Source organism: Chelonus insularis, unplaced genomic scaffold, assembly GCF_013357705.1.
Source record: "Chelonus insularis isolate UGA/USDA-ARS -01 unplaced genomic scaffold, ASM1335770v1 contig_66_pilon, whole genome shotgun sequence".
NCBI lineage: Eukaryota > Metazoa > Arthropoda > Insecta > Hymenoptera > Braconidae > Chelonus > Chelonus insularis.
Window position 1 is genome coordinate 690,661 of NW_023276695.1, and position 14,803 is coordinate 705,463.

The window sequence follows — 14,803 nt, forward strand, 5'->3', positions numbered from 1 at the left end:
CAATCTTTTAATAACAATTAACAGCTGATCCTGAAGACTTTGGTTATACCCGCATGAATATGATAAATTTATTCTTATTAACATTATTATTTTTCAAGTAAATGTAAACTGATTAACTGGTAATCTCTTAGCATGGAGTCCAATGATTAATGACGAATTTTCTTACATGAAAGATGAAGTTTAAAACAGCATTGACCTGCGAATAAAAAATACAAATGTTTCATAAAAAAAATAATGATCGACATGAATGAGACAAGAGTGTTCATATTAATTTATACTTATTTACGGTAGTCATTCGAAGAATTGGAGAGCGTTGGAATTCGACCATAAAAATCACCCTCATTAATACCACCGGATTTCATAAATCTTGAGTAATAAGTTTTTACGCATTGGTTATGGCGCATAATAGCAGCTTAATTGTGCGCCAGTGGGCACAACATTATCCTTCTCTCAATCTCTTGCTCTCGCTCAGCTCGTTTATGGTGTGTATACAGACGAGCAACCGGTACATATAAATACCAACACGCGGCAGGACACCAAGGCTCACATGCGTGAATACATAAACGCATAAATATCGTCTGTTCTCTACGATCTCAAGCTTATACAGGTTCGAGAGAGATAGACTGCATACCCAAACGCGTGTCTTATGGTAATATTCCTTGGTGTTAGCAGCGCCTTACAATATTATTTGTCCACGTTAAATCGCATGACTGATCATCTCGACATCTCGTCTCGCGGTTCTCATTTCAATTTCTTCCTCTCGTAAGTCTTTTTCAGCATGCTTATACTATAATAAACCTGCCAAAAAAAAACCCTCAATCAATCTTGGCCAAACCTCCAATTGTATGAATTTGCATGTAAATATAATAATAAGACGTTGATTAAAAGCCATTGGATATATTATTTTACTGAATAATAGATACATATATTTAGCAATCAAATGAATAATGTCTGCGGTTGATTGTTTCGCTGTGGAGGATTCGATTAGCCAAATTGGGTCGGTGGTATTTTTCACAGGATGAGAACCTCCGCGGAATTTAGTTTGGCGTTAAGCTGGAGGCGAGTCGAGAGCCTGAGGATCGGTCGGTGTTTGGCAGACAATTACTCCGGGGACCCCCCGCGGCAGCGATGGATGTCTCTCTTGCCTTGGATGCCGAGCTGACTGGTTGGTTACCTTCTGGAGCCCGCGTTCCACGTTGTGCTCGATCCTCGACCCTCCTCGGTATCTCCCTTTCCTCTCAACTGGTCCTGTAACCAGACGGGTTGGGCATAAACTGTTTGCTTAGTTGATATATCGTAGAGATACTTATCACCTCATACGATATGAGGAATGCTCAGTAGGTATTACACATGAGATATCGTATTCTAAAAGGAATCTAATGATTCCAAGGGTGAATGAACCCCTCAATTTCCAGTTGTTTTGTGTTGATAAATTTATACTAATCTCTTCTATATGATAAATTAATATAAAAAAAGCTACGTGATAATATCGATGATCTTGAGAACAAGGGAGATTGCATTAAATAAAAATTACCACTTTTAATATAACGATACATCTAGAGAGTTTTTGCCTCAGTGTGGGTACATAAGTCTGTAAAATACTGTGCCAAGATTGTAAGGTCTGCGATGGGCATTATGATGGTGTTATAATATAATGTATGTATGTTTTACCACCAATATAATTGGGGAAGCGTATTTGGAGAGCACGAAAGATGGAAGGAGAGATGAAGAAGAAGAAAGTAATAGACAAGTTATTGGGCTCTCTCGAACGCCTCAGACGAGTTTTAGCCAGCATGGGGCCACTTGAATATATTCAATCACGAAATTATCACTTCTGTACGTGTTCTTTTCCACTCTTGAGTCATGGATTTTCGGCTACCATTGCTGAATTACTCGCGCATCTCCTTGATAATTCGAAAAATAAAATAATGCAACATTCCCAGCAGGGATCACTTCTCTTGGCCAAGAAGATGCTTTAGAGTTTGCATTGGCAGGTGGAAAAAGACTTACACCTTTCTTCTTTTTTTCCAGTCATGCATTAGCATAAGTATTTGGATATAAACGTGCACACGTTTGTCTGAGCTATGCTCCTGCGGATATATTTATGATGCTTGGTCGGTTTATTAATACGTTATGCTTGCATTAGTACACTTAAGCATGACGAATGATTGCGCCACGGGGATTTCGGTAGGCCACGTGAATTCAAAAGCCACTTCCAAGTCCGGCATGACAGAAAAGAGCCAAAGATACCTCTCACCGTTCTCCAGTCTCAATTGAGTTGCCCGAATATTTTTTATCTCATTTTTTTCCTTCATCATCTTTTATGGCATATAATTCTCTTGAAAATCATACTGCTAATGAGCATCATTCATTGTCACACTTTATATTATTTTGAATTACTTGAATTTCACCAATCACTTCAGCTATCTGGAAAAGTTTATTTATTATTATTATTAATTGAAATATTTATGGTAAGCGATATTCAATCAAAAGTTTAAAACCTCACATTCATATAAATCAGCAAGAATTCTTTTAAATTGATTTCTGAAATAAGAACAGATGAAATTGATTAATGAAATTTGTTTAGTAAATTTCAATATAAGATCCTTGAAAGTATAAAGAATAAAAAATGATAGCCATTTCCTGTTCTGAAAATTCCCAAACAATTAAAAATACCTATCTGACTAAGCATTTAGTGAAGTAATTGAATAACCATGTGTCATATGTGAACTCAAGTTTGCTACCACACCACAAAAATGAGTGTTCAATTCACAATCGTTTAATACTCATTTAATTACTACTTTTTAATAATACTCCATGACTAATGTTTCACAAGAAATCCAACATTGGTATTCACCACTAAGCATTATAGCTTTTGTTACTCTAGCGTGAAAATATTGTAAATTTAAAGCCGTAAAATGTTGTAGTTTAGTGACTACAAATTTGAGTAGTGGCCATGGATATTCAGCATGCCATTTTAATCATCCTGTACTTTGAGTTCTCTTTAATGAGGTACAAACATTGAATTATATATTTCTCTTCTTGTCATTTCTTTTATTTTCAAGATCTTATTTATGTGAAGCTTGTACACGAAAGATTGGTGTAAAATAATGTACACAAGAACACCTGAAAAAGAAATAAACGATAATTATACTTTTTCTTCATCCTTTACGGTGTAATACCCATAATCTATAATGTAAATTAATTCATAAAAAATACATATACACCATCAGTTTTTTTTTCAAAAAAATCAAAATTGCGTCTTTAAAGGAATGTTTTCTTATTACCAGTTTTAACATTTTTTCAAATAAACATACAAACGTTCTCTAGATAACAGAATGATCGAATAATTTATAACTACATGTTGATTTGCTAATTACATATTACGTGAATGAGGAACAATAAAAAAAAATTTACTGAAAAATATGTAGCTAAAAGTTACATTTTTTATAACATATACGTCCTACTGTTTATCTAATAAATGAGCAGTAATGAATACTTGTTAGTTATCTATACTAGGTAATTATGATATGATAATGAATATATTAGTGAAAATTTCTATGATAAATGTAATACAAAAAATGACGTTTATTTAACTTCCATTGATAATATAATCATATTATTACTCATCGTTCTAAATATCTCCAGTTTTTATATTATATTAGTATGTACAAAGAAATAATCTAGAACTACTTCTTACGTATAATAATTAAGTTATCAGAAAGTTAATTATTAATTATTGATAAATAGTAACAAAAAATCAAAAAACACGAAGTTAAAATAATTTAAAGTTGTAATATTACTTAATGACATTTATCTATGCTAAAGAAAAAATGTTATCATTTAATTTCTAATAGGGATATCTTTTTTATTTGCAGCTAATTAAAATGAATTTAATTAAATACGGGAAATAAAATAATATTTCTAATGAATTATTTAATTATTATTTGCTAAATATAAATTATAAATCATAAATATCTCATTAAAAAATAATTAGGAATTTCATAACTAATCAATGAAATTAGTTTTTTTATAAGAGGAAGTTAATTTTAAATAATTCAAGTGAAGTAATATAAATATAGGATATTATTTTTACTTTAAAAAAAAAAATTCTCAAGCTCTTAAAGAAAAAGAATTAATCATAAATATGTATTATGAATAATGTATTGCTAAATTGCGCTTAGTAAGCTTTAGCAATGTAGTAAAAAGTTTCTGAGTACATAAGTATGATCATGAAGGATAGTTTTTCGCCTCTTTGAACATGAAATTATTATTTATCATTCGATTACGCATTTATTAGAATTATTGAAATAACTTATTGGTAAATATTAAAAAAACACATTTATATGATTATTCTTATAAACCTAAAATTGAAATAAATTTACTAATTAATGGCCCAGTTATTTTGAATTTAAATTATTAAGAATTTTTACATTATTCTGTAATTGATCATTAAATTTTTAAAACATCTTTCTCATTTAAATGAATGGCGTAATTTGATGAGACAGTTCATTGATTTTAGACTATTTTGAATGTAAATAGTTAGAATAATATACACTTAATTATCATATTTATATAATAAAATTATCAGTATAAGTATACTTGAGTCTATTTTTAACTATCATAAAAAGTTGTTACTCAAAATAATGAATGATGATATGTCTCATTAATTTCTGAATGTAACAAAACAATTTTTTTCGATCGAATTCAGTTTTATTATTCATAATTAAATGAGCTAACATCACACACTTAATAACTTCACCAGTGACTCACTGTCACAATATTACTATTTGTACAGCACATTAATAGTTATGTATTCAAATATTTTAAAAAATAGCAAGCATGAAAAAACTGGATTAATTAAATTTTCTTTCTTCTCAAGATAATTAAAAAGAATGTGTTTTAAATCTTAAAATCTTACAGTTACGTTTTTTTCTCATTTGAATTTATTAAAAAAAAATTAAATATAATTAAATTCAAATAAAAAAAGCATAAAATTTTTTAACGTTCTCATGCAGGTAGATTCTCCAACTGGACTATTTCAAATAAGACCTATATAAGACCCAAACTTTTGAATTCATGAAACCTTTAAAATATTCCAAAGTGGACAATTTAAATGATATATTTTACCTGCTGCCATTAAAGTCAGGTTTGGCAGTTACATTAATTAAGTTTCTTTTACATGTAAAAGTACAAAATAGACCTGATGTTGATGGTGGTCAACTATTGCCCAATAGTCATATTATTATTCAATATGATAATGAATACAAAATTATATCATGAAAAGCTCTATAATTTGATCAAAAACTGATTAATAAACTGACCAGCTAATCATTAGCAATTATTAAAATAATGATTTTATTTATAAACACTTATTTACTACTATTAAAAATACGAGGACAATGAATATTATTTCAAAACTATAACCTTTCGATGGCAGAAAGATAAATTGACCACTATACATATAGTTAACAAAAGATTTGTTGAATACTCCTAATTTTTCAAACAATTTTGACAATACTTACAGTGAACATATAATGATGGGTGCATGGAATACAGGGCCTTGGAGGCATTTGGTAATATGGAGGCAGCTAACAAGGTAACCTGACCCCAGAGGATCGAGACCTGAGACGCACCAGCACAACACCATATAATACACGGGGTTAATACACTGCCGAAACGAGAGCCTCGACGCATAACTCGCATCAATTTCAATATCATTAGCTGGTATTCTGTATGTCCTTTCTCTTTCTCTGGAGAACGGTTATATGAGTAGCCCCGCGGGGACAGAGACGTGCAGCCGCGCCTCTCCTGGCTCGTCTGTTTAAGGTAATATTTTATAATAATTACTCGCGTCAACGGTCGTTCGCAATTATCTTATGTGCCGGAGGATCCACTAAACGAAATTTTTTTCCAAGCTCTTCATTTTTCATTTATACCATTTATTAAGCTTTACACAGAACCGTCAAAATTGAGTAGTATCGTCAAAGTAAGTGACAAGTCTTACATAAAATATGAATTAACTACAGCTTCATGTTAATTTGTCAGCAGCAATCAGCACTTATGTCTTCAATCAGAAGAAAGATTCTTACAGAATCACTTTTCACTTAAATTTTTTTTTCCAAGAGATGAAGAATAATCCAACTATTTGAGATGTTTCTTTGTACTTTATAACATAATATCCTTGATGGGATCCTTTTAAAATATCCTTAAAAGAAATTTCGTCGTTTATGCTCTTTATTATTGTATATTATTGCATTTTAAAGTATCGAACAGCATTAATTTTATATTGAGATCTCCCAAAGATGTTTAAATGTATTCAAAAGAATTTTAAAAGTCGGTCCCACGCGTACTCTTCTCAAAATGTGAAAGAACAAGTGCGAAAATAAGCTCTTAACGAGGCAAAGATTGACTCTGACAATGGAAATGTAGGTCCGACTTAAGAGTCCAAGAGGGGGATGTTAAAAGAGTCTTTTTGGATCTAACAATAGACCCTGAAATCCACACTCACAGGATTCTACGTGGAAATGTCTTGTGGATAGTGTGATTCTTGGGGTAGCGGCAGCTCTCTTTCTCCCTTATGCACAAAAGGGCCAACTCAAGACACTCCTTGAAGTCCAACAATAGAATCAACCGCGTGTACATTTGCAGGTTGACTCTTTTCCTCATTGCTTATACATCTTTCACTTCAGTGTAATATAATGAGATCAAGAGGGAGATGGATTGAAGAAAAATAATAATAGAATAAAGAACACACGTGAAGGCGGAACTTTAGTACTGATTCTTAAGGGACTTGTGTCACCTGGTGATTCTAGACGTTGAATGCAAACAAATTTTCTATGGACTATAATATATAATACTTATAATATATCCTCATGTTATAACTAATTTTGTGATGCGCGTGTGGAGTAGGTGGATAAAATGAGGGACACATATTGAGACGTCACGCCGGGAGCAATTCATTTGGTATAGGTTCAACAGCCAGTTTTTTCCAACATTCTGGTGAAACTTTCAAAAGAAAATGAACGATAAATTTAGTGTTCCAAGATTGACCATGTAGTTTACCTTTTTCACTGCCTTCCACGAACTATTTCTTTATATGACAAGTTCATTGAAGCTATCGTCATTCTTATTGTCCACCATTCATTTTTATACTCACGGAAATGATCAGTTTTTGATACTGATAGAGATATTATAAGTGTGTGTATGAATCAATTCTTTCACATAAGAGAAGTGTAAGCTTGCATTTTATCTCTCATCAATTTCCATGTATGTAAAAGCCATCAATGTAATAAATTTTGGTTCTCTGGTTATGCGACAATCCTTGGCCCGCGTCCACGCATGACAAAAGGGACGGACCTGAACAAAGTTGGCTTTATAGGAGAATTTTCTGCTCAATAAAGTATCACTTGCATAGTCCAGAGGCGCGCCGATATGTTCCTGCCTCTTTTTCCTAGCGCGCGAGTAACAAACTCGTGCCCTTTCCCCCTTGTCGACGAAAAAGCTGTTTCAATAGACTTTATGATGTGGCATATCGCCCCGGGATAGCAAAGCAATAGCAATGTTTTCTCGCGTGGATGAGGATGTTTCTTCTTCACTCCATTCAAGTTATCCTTTTGTCCACAAAATTTTCTACTCACTGCATGTTCTTGCATTGTAGCTCCAATCTGACTTCCATGTCCTTGCCCATAAATGGTGATTAATATAAAAGAATTAATCAACAGTTGCTTTCTCTCATTCGAATTTTGCATAAAATATTTATCAATTTCAATCGCTCCACCCACCTCGAAATTCAATACATGTTTGATGACGTGTCTACAGGCATGCGTCAATTATTATGATTATTTATGCGCTTGCACGATAATGTACTCCAAGATCCTTTTTTTTTTAACGTGTTTATTATATATGTATGGTAATGTATTATACTTATATATGTTCTGCTTTAAATATTTTCTTTTATAATTTTAATGTTTTATTTATCTTCTGATAGACATGAAATACTGGATAGCAGTCTATAAAACCGTTAAGTCAATGCTCCCAGTGATATTTTCTCGTTATTGTCTTGATGGCCATTCGCACTATTGTTGTACGCCCACGGCATCGCCATAAGCATGATATTACGTGTGCCATCCGTCAAACTTGCTACTCATTGACTCTCTGGTATACTTCTTCTCATCCACTTGGCATTATTATATATGGAAGTTGTTATGAATTTGAGCCCATTCTGAAAGAGAATCAAGGAAATGATTAGTATTCTATTGAAGAATAAAAGTAAACATACATTTTCCAAAAATATCTCTTGATATATAAAAGTTTATGATTATTCACACGCACCTGCTCCGTTTATTTAGCTCGACACCTTTCACTCCTAAAAGCTTATCGCTGAATCGCTCATGAACCTTCGACCAACTGCGTTGTGTGTAAAATTAGTTCAAGCCATTAGGTGTATACATATACAAAAACATAAAAAGAATGCAAATGCATCAACATTAAATTTATGTCGGTGATTTGGTTGAAGAAAATGAGTATTTGCGAAGAAGACACTTCTTGGACGTTTAAAGCCCCGGAGAAAAGTTAAAACGGTGTTGGCAAACTGGTGGATGGTTAGTTCATGTATACATACACATTCTAAGATGTTAGAGAAAAAGGAGTTGAAGCGCAGAGAAAATAAGTGGAGAAGCAAGAGGAGAGGGTAGTCGAAGGAACAAATGAGTTCGATGAGTTACGGCTTGTCGTAAATCTCCAGCTAATGGCTGCCTAAACGCGAAACCTGCTGGCTCGACCATGAGCCTCCCCAACGACCGAGAAATTTAATAATCCAACTAATGGGACCTGGCACAAGCTTATCGCAAGACATGATGTCAAAAACATATAAGTGTAGTAAATAAAGAAAAAATATTCCATTAAATATACCAACAATTGTTATTCAATTATTATTATTCATAATATCCGGTGTATGTTGTGCGTATAATACCACTACACTTATCTCAGCAGATCTATTAATATAAATATGAATTGTATATTGACTTTGGTTATTTCACTTGGCTTGTTGATCATTTCTCATCTTTGTTCTCGATCGCGCCGCCTCCGCAAAACTGGTCGCAATAAATATACCGGCATTTCGGAAACCGTCCGCCTTTTAATAGCCCTCTTACACCGTTATTAAATTATAAATTATGACAATCTTGTCTCGCATTTAATGAACCTGACGTTTTATACCAGCCGTTCAATATCGTTCTACCGACACCTAAAACGCCCGCGGGACTCTTAGTATTCCCCCTTGCTTCAAACGATTGAGGATATAGTGAAAAGTAAAAGAATGAAAATCATGATCAAATTTAACTTTGGATCTTGATAGAGATTTTTTATATCGATCTCGACATCGCGAAGTATATCCTATGGTTTACGTGAACACCTTGAATATTTACTTTTACGATCATTCGTCGTCTGTTTGGGCTTTACGATTTCGTTTAAGAGTTGAAAAAATTTTAACCAACTCACTATAATCCCAAGTTCCGCGGGTCCTTCCCACATGGGCCTCCCGCCGCTTTATTACTCATCAATTGTTTGTTCAACATTCCCAAAAAGGCCTGTAAATGCTTAGTTCACTGATTTACTGCTGATCTCCTTTACTCATCTCACATTCTCCGGCCCAAGAATTTTAACAAAAAATCCTCATATGCTTTTTTGCATTTCGTATCAATATATTTCTACCAACCGATACATCAATTTCAACTGCATAATCTTGAAAGATAATAATGGATTGTTAAACTCAAGACGTTTTTTTAAATAATTTACAGAGATGAGAGCATCATATACACACTCTACTCATCTTGGTACACACATCAATATACTCACCGTTTATGAGCGCCAAAGATCATAAAAAGTCGTTAAAGAGAAACGACTTTGAAAGCCACCAAGTGAGTCGCAAGTGAGAAGGGTTCTTCCTTTTATTTCCCTCGTCACTTGAAAAAGATGATCCTGGATGAAAAACCTATCAGGAAGCTACAAGGAGGCGTTTGCCTGGTTACTAAGTCTTCCTTTGAGAATCTTGCTTCTGTGAATTTTAACAAGTATTACAGCGAAATGTATATAATGTAGTCGATGAAATAAAAAAAAAAAGAAAGGAATAACATACCATGTGGACTTACTTTCGTTCATGATTCCACGAAAAGATTTTTCTTTTGAATCGAATCCAGGAGAGAAGTAAAAGATTGATCTCTTATGAGAATCACGTTGGTGATTCCTCACGACGATCTTCGTTTCCACGTTGGTCGGCTTGTTTACATATATCTTTTGGTTGCGACCAACTTGGAATCCGAAATCGATCGACTCCATAATATAAACCTTGTCAGTTTCTCTTACAAAACTTATATTATTTTCTGATTGATTCGTCGAACACATTTACCTGTATTCATTTAAGCTTAACTCTATTTTAAACCTGGACATTATCAAATTAATTAATAATAAACATAGGGGAGACGATTTTTGTTCAAGCATTCAACGCCCGTCAATTTAAATTAGTCTTTCAGAGAAATAACACAGCAGATAGGTAACGCAGGTATATTTAAATCAAAAATAATTCTCTCACGATCTTTATTGAAGCTTTTACCTTATCTAGATATTTTGAATTCAATGAACCAGGTGTTGGTAGCACTTCATAATACATGGACAGCTATTTCGGCTATTATTCATCATTGAAATCATCAACAAGTCAAGAATGTAACTAGGATACAAGCAAAAGAAAAATATTATTCCCTTCTGCAACTCAATTGAAGCATATATTGATTTAATAGCTGAATAGAAGTAAAAGTGTCATGATGTTCTCATAAAAGCCGCGTTAACGATTGACAATAACAGACATTTTCAGCTTCACCGAGTATCGCGACATGCCCCTGACATTTCAATTGGTTCTGCGGAGATTCATGAAAACCGCAAAGAAGAATTATTTTCCTATACCACCCAAACTCAAAGTCACTTGGAAATATCCTAGGAATATCAATACATTGCGAGATGCTACATCTGCCGATGAGTTGAACCTCTACAATACGTTCTCTAAATATTTATTTTCTACGTTTGTACGGGCGGTTGGCTAGTGTCAATTGTAGTCGGTAATCTTGTTAAAGAGCAACAATAACCAGTAGGGATGAAAGGTTTGACTTTTTGGAAAGTTAAGAGTATCCAGAAAATCATCTCCAGTAAAATTCTTCATCTGGAACATTTAAAGATTCAATTTTATGATTTACTCTTTGTAGTGATGCCCTACTTTTAACATTGAATTTATACCTGCCAAAAAATTCCTATCGAAAAGTATTCGAGATCTGAGAAAACTTAGTTGAAGAGGCTGCGCTACAGGAGATCACTTCTGCGAACTGTAGAAGAATAAATCCATGGTAATTTAAAGATGAATTCTCGTCGATTGTATATAGCAGTGATTCAAAGTGTTTACGTGATTCAATAAATTGTAACAGTAGAGATGTTTTGGCACGAATTGACTTGGAGGGATATAAGTGAAGATATTCACATTGTAGTTGGACTGTATAGACTCTTTCTGGAATTGGTTATGACGCCAGCGAAGCGTGCAGGCATCTTGAAACTCTCTTATACACAGGCTCGCAAGTCTAGACCGACTGCGGTGTGCATTACGAGCATTTCACCGCGTTTGATGCGAGTTCGCGTGTTTGCATCTTGATTATTCTCTAGCGAGCTTCAAGAACTGACTCTTTTGCGATTACGCATTGAGAATTCTCACTGGAATATCTACTGTGTAAAAAATATCTATAAAAAATACACAGTTCAACGCTTGATGACAGGCAACACACGGTGGTCTGATGTATACATTATTCTTGTCATGTAAAAGCTTGATAATAAAAATTTAAACACAGCTAACCAGTACTAAATAACTATCCATAATTCTCCATATTAGGTTCTGAGAATTTTCGATTCAAAATTAATTAACTAGATCCGTCAAACATATTAATAATTTTCTTCTGAGTTCTGCAAAGTCATATATTATGACAAGTACATGAAGATTATTACACATGTGGAGAGACTAGAGTGGACATACGTATAGCTTGTCCAAGGCACGCGGCATCATCCATAAATAATGCATGCGCTATTCCGTGTCCTGGGCTGTAATTTGATTGTGGAGGCGTCAGGTTAAAAGTTTGGCGTAGAGTCCCCACACTCTCTTACTCTTGTTCTGCACATTCGTGCGCGACTCGTGGATGAAAGAACTAACAGCAGCAGAAGATTCGCCTTGTGTATATGTATATAACACGACGTTGGTCGACACGAACGGCGAGAAGTTGGAGAGGAAAGGCTATCGCAAAGGACAATCACACCATTGTTACTCGAGCGAGGAGCGAGTGTACCTATATAATTAACGATACGATCTTGAAGGATTATTCATTTACAACTGAACGTGGAAGAATATATTCAAACATACAACAAGTGAGACTCTCAATAATAATTATTGACTGCAGTTTAATGGTACTTTTGCCGGATGTAGAGAAACACTTCTTGATGAAGCTTGATGTCTTGATGCTAATTTTATTGATGTCTTTAAATTGTACACGAGTTTAGACTTTTGTGAGAATACAATCTTCAGTAAATATCCAAAGTTTCATTGGCAACGTCGGTCACACTTCGTCTGTATTTTACTATGGGCTTCGCATTTCAAACTTGGAGTGGTTGTTTATGGTAGCCATATATGAGTGCCAAAGAGAACCCCTTCGCCATGTATTAACGAAGTAAAACGAATACATTCACATACGAATGATCAATTGGTTAGTTTCCAGGTAGAAGACTTGTAGATTTGCAAGCTTGTCGATACACAACTCATTCTTGAGTAGCCATGAATCCATTGTTCCTGTGATTAATAAGCCATTCGTAATACGAAGACAGTCTCGCTACTAAAAGTGTACGCGACAAGATAACTTGCTAACTTTTATGGTTGGTATTAAGCTTTCCACTGGCTCCAATCTTTTAGAGAAAAATAGTTAAGTAACTGCATACAATAATTTAAAATATAATGACAACCATAATTTGATTATAATGATACAGCTCATAGATAACCTGAAAAACAATCATTATTAATAAAGTCTACTAAATCATATAATATAATAAAAGAATTTAGTAATTGGAATATTTATGATGACAGTAAAAAAAAATGGAATGACGTACATACATACCTTGAATTCTATGTTGACACGTTTATTCATATACATCTCCAAAAGCCGTGGGCAACATAAAAAAGTACGATAAAATTAAAGATATAAAACGTATAAGACACAAATTAAGAAATAAATTAAGTCGATAGTATAAAATTGTTCACGAACATTCATTATGGATAATAAATCTTTAAATTACTGTTTTATACTTTGTATTACATTTTTACAATATTACTATACGTTACAGTTTGTTCTAACCAATTTAATGCATATTTATTATACGAAATCAAATATAAAATCTCAAAGTTTACATCTGATATTCTTATTGTACTTATAACACTTGGAATTAACGTAATTTTCAAAGTAAAAAGGTATAATTTTTCTTCTACCAACACTAATCATAAAATTTTACTTACACATGCAACCATATATGTCTAATAAACGTTTATAAATACCTGGAAATGTAACCGCCACTAGAGTTGAGCTTTTTACCATGTGTCGTTTAATTACCTCACATAAATAGTATTCTTTTTTACCATGATCCGTGTCGTAGAGTCTAGATTATTCCCGCCTAATTCTCCCTTTTGCGTCATTGTTCTGATTATGGCGAGTTTGAGAAGTTATTTGAATCACTAGAGCACCCACGCGAAGCATAATTAGGTTGCGTGCAAATCGTCGAGCGGTTGTAGTATCTCGATCTTATTATCTCGTAATTAATAGTCTATTAGTGAAGTTCGTATTGTACCATTTTTTACTGCAACCTGTGCTGGTTATTGTAAAGCAACGTGAGATGGTTTATTTTTGTTTACCACACTATAATTTAGCTAATAACCAAACAATGAGATTACTTAACCTATTTTTTGTTAGCTAACCTTTCTGTTACAGAAATAATATTCATCACCTTTGGAATACATTTATAACAATGAAGTAAATTAGAGATGCAACGCAAACTATAAGTCATAACAATTTACTGTTGACATCGTGTGCATCGTGCCAACGTATTCGATGTTGTGAGTTGCATACGCTATCTTAAATGTGCATGCTCGGGACAGGAAGAAAAAGATATTGTAAGGACAGAGTGAGAGAGGACGAGGACGAGTTCGAAGGCGGAAAAGGAGTACACGAGTGTCACACGTCGATTAATTAGGCAAATGTCGACATGTAAGTTTAAACTTTAAAGGAATAAAGTTTTATCAAGAATCACTTTCATGTACAAGTATCATCATCATCATGTGGAATGATAAAGTGATGGCACTTATTGATAAAAATGAAGGATATAACTTTTCTCAATATATTTTCAACATGAGAATTATTTCAAAGCAGCCTAAAGGAAAGTAAAATTGGACTGATTGTTGAATCTTTATCTTCTCTCACCTCCTTTACTCGCGTACTTGATTTGGCCTCGCGGCAAAAGCGTCGATTATCTGAGGCCAAGAGAGAACCGGTAATTGGCAGGAGGTCTTACTTTCCCCTAACTATGGTAACGAATGGGATCAGTTATAGAAACGTGAATTGGCATTTGAATCTCGTTATCGCTCTTATATGCTTGGCAGTGGCTCTCAGAGCACACCCTCATATAGTACAGCTATTATACACATTCTAACTTTATAATTGATGGTATTTATTCAACT